The sequence below is a fragment of the Pleurodeles waltl genome, chromosome 8 (genome assembly GCF_031143425.1).
Source record: "Pleurodeles waltl isolate 20211129_DDA chromosome 8, aPleWal1.hap1.20221129, whole genome shotgun sequence".
Lineage (NCBI taxonomy): Eukaryota > Metazoa > Chordata > Amphibia > Caudata > Salamandridae > Pleurodeles > Pleurodeles waltl.
Window position 1 is genome coordinate 1137594738 of NC_090447.1, and position 7924 is coordinate 1137602661.

Here is a 7924-nt window from a genome sequence, read left to right on the forward strand (position 1 = left end):
ATGATTTGCAAACAGGCGTCCCTTCACGGCTTTTGCAATATGGAGGTCACAAACTTGGTATGCTCTCTGAAGGGCACTCCCATCCCTTTGATTTGTCTAGCATTTCATATACTTCTGAATGGAAGTTTTGTGGTTCTGATCGATCAGAGTTGCTGTGGAATGACACCAGATATTGCCTACCCAAATTCAGTTTCTCAAATTGTAACTTTTTGTGGGCATGTTTTATTCCCCCCCACACCAGAGATACGAGTAGCAGAAACGTGGCCTCACTTTGACACAACTAATGTAAATTTTGACAAGCTGAGCAGACTAAAGGCGCTACTGTTCCAAAAACAAGTGGCCTTGACATCGACCAAGGAGATGTACACACTCCAGATAGCGAGGTCATCAGCTGAGATATAATCCAATTAAATACCAACTTCCCAGAGCAATTTGAAGAGCTGGTCTGCAGAATACTCAACGCTTCGAGCACTGCAGGGATTGTACACTTTTTTAAGGCTGTTGGGTCTGGATTTGTTTCCGCCTTCCAGACCACTTTCGGAGTCATTCTTTCAACTATCCATTCACTCTTTTTGAGTGTGCTTGGCAGATTTCCTATAACTTTGGGGCTGATTGACAGAATACTGCTACTGCTATTCCTGATACGCAGTGGTTGTGCTTTCTCATTTAAGTGGAGCTATGGAGCTACTGCCAGCCTAGCTTATCGCATGATGCACTACTTTGGTGCTCCATTGCTGGAGGAACTGGAGAATGATTGGTCATTGTCATTTCGACCAGTCCTGTGGTGCATGCAACATGTCTTTCATTGCACCTGGTCCCTCTTCGAGTGTACAGTGTTGGTGTGTCTTGCAGTACAGCCAGTAACTCTTGTGGACAAGGAACTGTTAATGTTCCCGTGAGGGTTCCTTCACGGTTGTGCTCCATGAGACTGAAGATGATTTGCAAGACCACCAGTGGGCCACCCCTTGTGAACTGGCTCCAATGACATCTGGCACTATGGAGGTGCGACCTACGCGGCTCACTTCTGCTCAGTGGATCTTTCTGCCAATCCTGTGATCGATTTGACATCTGCCGATGTGGAGTCATTCCTGAATGCACTCCCATTTGATGACTTTGGAGACGTTCTTCAAGACCATAGCTTTGGTTGAAAAATATGACCATTGGCTTTTTTCAAAATATAACATGCAACATCAAATTGCCTTTAAAATTTGGCCCGTATTTGACTTGCCTTGCTTGCCATGGTTGACATGATATCTCTTTTGTATGATTTTAGCTCAGATTTTAACTAGATTTTAGGTTTTTAGTTCAGAGTATAATAGACTTGGACTCATGCACCCTCGATAGTGAGTTAGCATCCTTGTTTCTGCAATGAGGGTGTGATCAATACATTTTAGTTTCCCATTGGGAAGTTAGCTTAGCCTTTGGCTTGCAGGCCTGTTGCCCAGTCACCTGGTGACCTTTTATCCACTTAGTAAGCTCTGTTTTATTTCATTTATTTTATTATTTATTTCAACTTGCTGCCATTGCTTACCTTTTATAGGAAATGTTTTGATTTCCATTATCAGTGCCATTCTGAAAAGGCGTCATTATCAGCATCACTATCAGTGATACGCGTAGTTATTGTCCTTATGTCCCTTTTTAACTTATGTGTGACAGGAACAACATGCTCACTTTTTAGGAATTGTTTATGCAATTGCCGACACAAGTCTGCCACATTATCAGTTGTTTAGGTACATACCTGCGTCAGGGATCCTACATGATGAGTATAAATACACTTCACACGGACAATGTCATTAGAGGGGTTCCTTCCAGATGCCATCTACACTGCATGTCACCTTGCTGCAGTAGTCAGCCTTTGTGTCACCACGGAGTCTGACCTAAAGACCTCATTCCAAGGTAACAAGGGTTGGGGGGGCACTCCTCGTGGACATGGTACTGGCAGATTAGGTTTATCACACCTAGCTTGCTTTAGGGTAGAGATTAGGCTTTCTTGGTTAGGAATTTCATACCTCCTGTTTATTGTAAGATGGTTAGGTTTTTATATTCACAACTCTCATCTTCAGAGTTATGCTTTTATTAATGTTCATTATACTAATAATTGCAGCACATGTATTTTATTGCAGATTGCAGTCGTTTCAATTAATTTATTGAAAACTCTCCTATATCTCCTTTATTGCCTTTGTGTGTATGAGACTTATTGCTAACGAGAGAAAAGGATAACTTTCATTCCACCACGACTTCCCTGAAAGGTCTCATGTACAGTCCATGCATAGGGTTGCCAGAAATCACCTTTATGGTCTGTGTTTTGGTGAAGTACTGCTTGTGAACCGGGCAGGTTGGGCTCACAGGTGTGACTAGTTGTAGGAGTGGCTCAATCACCTACAAACAGAAGTGCTGTCACCCCTGTACCAGTAGTCTCGCCTAGGAGCGAGAGTCCAACTATGAAAGCCCCTCTTTGCCCTCCAGGAACCCCACAAGGCATATGTTGTTACAACGTGCACGTCCTAAAGAGTCCCCCACTCTCTGTGTTCCAAGGTATGAATACATTTTAGCTCATCAGCCATTTGTGCAGTGAAGCCTCCACACCTCTGGGAAAATATCCGTTACCGCATGCTTTCTGTTTGTCAGGTCGTCAAACAGTTTGCGATGATCATCCATAACAGTGGCCAAATCTACCACCACGGTGTCCAGTTTGTGTTCCAGGGCCTCCCTTGAGTTGTTTACTGCCAAAATGGAGTCCAGGGTAGTGAATGATTCTGACCCTGTGTCAGCCAACCCAGACCCTGCAGCAGCAGGGCAAGGGAGACTCTGTGAAGGCCAGCCATCCCCTTCATCCCTCCTTCACCTTAGGCGTACGTCCCATATTCTCTGTGCCTTCAGGACCATGGAATTTGGAATGAGGCACTTCCCTGCAGAGCAATGGCCAGTTAAATATTGGGCCCTCCATTGGTGGGGGGGGACCCCACAGAAGTCCTCCTGCCCACAGTTGGCCTGGGTAGCAATATCCTCAGGGTTCTAGGTTGGGAGGAGCCCAACTGTATGTTCCCTTTGCTTTGCGCCTGGAGTGATGTAGGAGGGTGGCTGGCCACAATTCCCTCACAGTTCAAGGGCAAGAAGGTTGTGCACCAGATGCCCCCAGAAGCGTCATTTCAGCTAGCCCCCACAGGGCAGGGCTGGCATGCCATGGCTCCAGCTGAGTCCCGGGTGCAAGGGGGGATGGGGAAAAAGAAAGGGCAGGGGACAGGCTGTCTACTAAGCCTAGTTTACAGCAATGTCTCAGGTGGGCCCCAACAGTGCCCTCCGATCAACGCCACATCCCAGAATGGTCCCTCAGTCTTCAGGATGAACTAGAATTCCCAGTAGCGCTGGAGCTCACTGATGGTCTGATGTAGGACCCCACCTGAAGCAATCAGCACCCCTGGGGTGCCGCCGCAGGTCCCTGGGCTTACAGCCCGGCATGGGGTCCCAAATAAAGGTCTGCCAAGCTCCAAGGGAGGCTCACTCACCAGATCTGCCATGGGAGCAGAGCTGCAGTGGGCCATCTCCACCCGACAGCCCTATCCTCTCTTTCTCAGCTCTCCATACAGGCCGTCACCCCGCAGCTACTCTGGCCAACAGCTGTAATTTCTGCACCGGCCATCAGCCCCCATTGGAGGTATCCGGTCAGCAAGGCACTAGCAGGTTGTCAGGGGTTGTGGGCTGTTCCTCGCCACAGTGCCGCCTCTCCTTTAGCCCCCGTTAGGGGTGTCTCCTCTATGAGTAGGTCTTCAGGCCACTTTGGTCTAAGCCACCATCCTGGCAGGCCACATGGCCACCAATTCAACCACTGTCAGCAAAGCTGCTGCAATCTCTCTTCTGGGCCACCTCGGGTGCATCTGATGTCAGGGCACTATCACGGGGTACCCCAATTCATCAGAGGGGCCCCCTCATGCAGGATGTCACTCAGATCGAGCAAGGAGGCAGTGCAGCCTGGAGAGGACTCTAATGGCGTGTCTCACTCCATCAGCTCCCAAGCCATGGCCCCTCCAAACATTTCTAGGTTAAGCCACATTATAAGACAAAGACTGAAATTTGAAGAAGGGAAGAAAGAATAACAACATTAAATGTGAAACTTTGGAACAAATAAAACAGCTTGAAGGGACCAGTTAACATGGCTTGAAAAAATAGAAATAGAACATTCCTGAGTGAACTGGTTGAGAGTCTAGAGTCTAACTTAGTTACGTCCATATGCTTCCCGGGAACATGCATGAAGTACATGTGACATCAGCTTTGTTTAATTGTGTGGGACACATAGAGCTGTACCGCCACCTCTGGGTCCCAACAATAGTTTTTCAATAAACATAATGAGTACATACGGACAGCACCTTCTTTATACTGCCCGTTTTTTCTGGTTCAACTACGGCCATAAAGCCACCAGACTAAGGGAAAACACTTTTTTCATCTCCTTTTCATTATCTAGTTAATTGTATTATCAGATCCTCCATTTACGTGACTTGTCATAACACACCTTATGAGACTATCTCATCCTGTGAATTAGCATTCTTGTTTTTTTCATTTCCTTATGCAGCTTGCTACCTAATACCTGGTTCTCTTAGACAACACGATAACCACTTGGGATGACTGGCAACGTATGTCAGAACTACACCACCCCTCTTAATACTGTGAACATTTTTTTCACCCCCCATTTTTTCGTTTGTACTTGCATGGCACCACACAAAACACCTTTATTTCTCTAGTTTTTTAAATAACCTGACTCAGCACCCTTGTCAAGATGGCTTCACATTAATACTCATACTTGATGCTATAGCTATTAAGTCTGAAGACCATTATGGCGAAATATATTGACATCAAGTATGTTGTTACTCGTCTTCTTAACATATCTTCATTTTTTACATCTCCAGGCTTACCATGGCTATTCTGAATAACTCACACCGTTTTCAACCACTTTAACATCGTTGTCTCGACAATACGGATGTCATTGGCCCCAGATGGCTCAGAAAATCACTCTACTTTCGAACTGCTCATACACATACTGTCTCACCTTACTAGACTTCAACTTTATTTTCTTTAACGACCTTTTTCCCAATAGGTATGTTTCCATTGCGCTTTTCCTCATTACTCCTCACCCAAGTTTTTTCTTTAACTCTCACTAATGGTGGTTAGTGGCACAACATCTCTATATTTCTTTTTTCATCTTTACACACAACTTGTTAGACTTTTCTCAACTCCTACCTCTTGTTCGAATAGGTGCACTTCTTATAACAAATCCTAATATGCACGGTTCATTCACTATGTGACACAGCCAATTTTCATGTATGGCAGTCTTAAGTACTGGCTTCGATTTCTTTGCTATTTTTCACCTCTATCATTTCTTCTATCATCCCTGTACATTAACAGACATGTATCTCTCATTCTATGCTTCTTCGTTGTTTCATTTGACTTGCAGCCTTGATAAAGTCAATGTGACGAAACACGTGTCAGCTGTAGCTGTGGATGAAACTCTTTTTGGGCAAGAATAAATTCTATCTTCACTAACTACGTGATTTCGGACTTTCATTTATTTTCCACTTGGATCTACTTCATTGGACTACTTTTTTGGTGTGCCTTGTTTTACACCATTAATTAACACAGCTGTACAGTTCTGCTTTTTCCAGGCACAACTTGGAAAATCATTCATACTCTGTTAAAAGGTTTGTGGCCCTTCCCATCATTCTTTACAGTGATTAAAGTTTGAAGGAAACAGTAGGGAAAGATTACTTTTTGCAAAAAACAACTACAATACAATAATATAGAATGTCTTTGAATGCTATTTTTTACTTATTTTTGTGATTTTATATAGCGCCGACATGGCACAGGGGCATCTGAGCCCTTTACAAGAGTACCTTTACCAACATAAAAATGCCCATCCCAACAGGTCTCTCTACTTCTTTCTCCCTCCAACCATGCTAGCTCAGGACCACAACTATAACCAAAATCTCAGATTGGACAGTATACCACCTAAGCTACCAGTTTACTGAAAACCATAAACAGTGTGCCTGTCTTTCACACTTCATCATCCACCACACTGCTAAGTGCTGTGTCCCACGACACAATAACCGCACTTTGGTGGTCATTAGGCACGACATGGAAACACTTCTCACATTGAAGCATAACTAAGACAACATCTTCCGCCCACACAGCCAACACAGTGTTGCATGTTACCCAGGTAGGCAATCGCTTCAGTAGGTAGTAGGGGCTATATAAATGCCGCAGTACAGAAATCATTGCAATAATATATTTGAGATACAGTACAGGAAATGAGGAAAATAGACATTCCAGAGTATGCGAAAGATCATAGATTTCACCTGTTAGTTCTTTGTTTCGTGAAAAATTGTGTAGGCACAGGGGTATGTATGTTTAGTGGCTGGGGCAGGCTGCCGTTTCCTGATGCCAGACGGAGAGGGTGCGGGTGGGCGTCAGGTCATGGGCCACCTGGTCCCGCTCCTTGGCTCAGACAGCACAGTATGTGTCTGAGGCGGCCTCTATTCCTGGCCGCTCTGGCAGCAGATGGGCCGCAGCTCAATGTGCGAGGGCGGGTTATTTCCGGAGCAGAGGGGAAAACCGGGCAAGCGGAGACAAGCAGCAGAGAGGTCATGTGGGCGATAAGGTAACCCTGCCCTGGACGGGCCTGGGAAGGAGGGGTGAATGTGCATGTGGGGGCGCTTACATCTGGCACAACGGACACATTTTTAGCATATCACAAACAGCCCTCACGCACACACACCAAGCGACATTTAACACATCACATGATTAATCCAGCACATCACACGGTGCACGCACGCACGAAATACGACATACACAATTAGCAGACAAGAGTATATCCACACTCGAGTATACAGCGATTTAGGCCATCGCGCAAAGAAGAGCAGAACAAGACCAGACGGTAGTACAATGGTGCAAGCGCAATAACATAACAGAGTTAACAACGTAAGCAAAACCGCACAAATCACGCCTTTAAAGCACTACACATAGGAGAGCAGCATATTAGAATCAGCATTCCACACTTCCATTATATCACTCACAAGACCGCAGCCACGAACGAACAATGCAATCGTTTTGCAGATAGGCAACAAGTACACAGTCATGAACAACGAATATACTAATCTAACGCTTCAAGCACACATAAGCACACATACAGGAAGACATAATAAGTACATCGACACACACAAAACAGCATTCCCACGAACCCATAAGATATACACATCTAGCACGGCAAACACAAAACTCTCATTTAGCACAGCATAGACAATAAAACATATAGAAGAACATACAGTTCCCGCATCTAAGACATTGTGCGCTCGCACACACAGACAAATACACAATACATTCGCACACCTACACTCAAACATACACTTATAGGTACAAATACGTACACACAAACAAATGTGGGGCACATACTGGCGCGCATACGCAGATAAAGGCACGGAGACAGATACGTATACAAACGCACTCCAAACATAGGGAGAAATGCATAAATGCACAAACATAGACACACAAGCACACACGCATATCTCGAAGGTGCAATGAAAAAGCTAAGGTTTAAGATACTGTCTTCAGGATGTGGCATTGGCAGTAAGATTTTTTTTTTTTTTTTAAACCGTTGCATTTATTCTTTAAATTGTTTACGTTGTATGTATTCATTAGTGTATCATCGGCGATTGATATTATGATATTTTTATTCTGGGTGGAAATGGCAACGTTTATTAGACACAGTCACCACCAAACCGAAAAGGTCTGGCCTTGGAAAGCTAATGTGATCGTTATTTTTTCAATTACAAACAAATACCACAAAAAGAAAAAAAAAACATATATACTTTCAATAAAGTGTTGACATTCAAATGTAATAATTGCATATCATTTTAATAGTATAGTACAGGTGCCTCCT

At 44.4% G+C, this 7924-nt stretch overlaps 1 long non-coding RNA gene across 1 annotated transcript in view; it reads right to left on the reverse strand.

Annotated features, from left to right (window-relative positions):
• Positions 1 to 6524, reverse strand: part of LOC138249193 (uncharacterized) — a 47029-nt gene extending 40505 nt beyond the window's left edge. Inside the window, exon 1 of the long non-coding RNA XR_011194771.1 lies at positions 6345 to 6524. This is a non-coding gene — a long non-coding RNA (uncharacterized lncRNA). The remainder of the gene's footprint in view (positions 1 to 6344) is intronic.
• Between the last annotated feature and the right edge of the window lie 1400 nt (positions 6525 to 7924).